Raw genomic sequence first — 1,699 nt, 5'->3', positions numbered from 1 at the left:
GAAGAGTAGTGGTCATCGGACAGCATACATGAAAGTGTGGAACCCGTCATCATCAGCATGGACAGCGATGACGAGGAAAAAACTGTTTATCCATAGCGGTATGGAATGAAATAAGATGCATGTCCAGTTATTATCATAATTTCCCTATCCATCATATGTATAAACTTGTTATTGAATTCCCTCTCCGGGTACATGGCATTCAATTATTGTTACATGTTTTTTTTAGAGAGAGAAAGAGAGAGAGAGAGAGAGAGAGAGAGAGAGAGAGAGAGGAGGAGGAGGGAGGAAATGGGGAGGAAGGAGGGAAGGGGAGGAGGATGGGATACACGAGGTAGTTTGTGATGACGTCACAACTTCACTTATTCGATTTACTTCACGGGTGTCGGCTGCGAGACATTTGATGTCAAGAGTAAACGCCATAAATATATACACTTGTGAATGCACTATAACGTCAAAACTTAGGGCAGGGTTTGAATTAAGCTGTGTTAATATATTATGCTGATGTAAATAGTTATTTCGGAAATATGAACGAAAAACGATAGGTCAAAGCCGCTGAAATACTTAGTAATGCTAGTTGTCGCTGTCTATGCTTCCTGACCTCGCTTCCCAGTGACATACCCCACAGACTTTGTCCTGAATAAGGTCATACAACACTAGTCCCTGTCCCTGGCGGTCTCCCACCCCCCTCTCGACTGAATATGATCGCCTGGCATTTGAAAGAAGAAAGTATGTAAGGTACGTCACCTCGCTGACGGGGTTTACTTTTTTTCGTAGGTGGTTGTCAGGTGTGTTTGGGGGCATTGCATGTCCGCGTTGTCTTTTTCACCTACCTTGACGGGGCGACGTGTCGTCCTTGACAAGGTGAGAGAGCTGAAGATCTCTACACACGATTTTCTTAATGGATAAAGAAATAAATATTGAAGTAAGTCAACGTAAAAGAAAGTAGACACGTGCAAACAAAATCTTCACTGTCGCAATCACAAACAAAGAATCGAGCACAGAGCGAAGTAACACAAAACACAGTTTCCGACAAGACCTTCGGTCACTATCGAATTGAAACTTCGGTTCCGCACTTGGCAACACCTGAGGCCGAAATGAGTGGATTTCGAAAAAAAGTCACACTTCGCCCATATTAATCCTACTGCTCCCAACGATTAAACTTTTAATTTACCGTAAAAAAGGAGAGAAGAATAAAGGACGACTATGAACAAACACCTGGGCCCGTATACACAAAACTTTTTTGTTAGCCTTAACAATCTCTGCTAGCTAACAGAAAATCACAAAGAGTTATGCACCAATGCTTAACTAACAAATGTTAGCTAGTAAATAGTTGTTTGTCAAGTCCCGCTAAACAGTGCTGAAGTTAGCAGCTTATGAACATGTAAATGGACGTATTATTAAAAATTGCACACATAAAACAGTGTTATTAATGCAGTTGTTCAAAATTTATTAATAGAGTATCATGATAGCACATAAATATCGTATGTATGTTTTTTTAGGAGTACTTATTAACCAACGACAGATATTTTTGAACGAAGGCGCATTGTACAGGCGGCCGCGCCACAGACAAATCTTCTTACAGAAGACTCAACAATTACTTCAGAGGATATATACATGGCAGAAGAACCACAGAAAAAGAAAAGGAAGCCAAACTGGTCACAAGAGGAAATACTCCTCTTGGTCAACGTGATTATGGAGA

The sequence above is a fragment of the Oratosquilla oratoria genome, chromosome 18 (assembly GCF_046742065.1).
Source record: "Oratosquilla oratoria isolate Oo_2021 chromosome 18, ASM4674206v1, whole genome shotgun sequence".
In the NCBI taxonomy this organism is placed as follows: Eukaryota; Metazoa; Arthropoda; class Malacostraca; order Stomatopoda; family Squillidae; genus Oratosquilla; species Oratosquilla oratoria.
Note: the sequence above shows the minus strand (reverse complement) of the source record.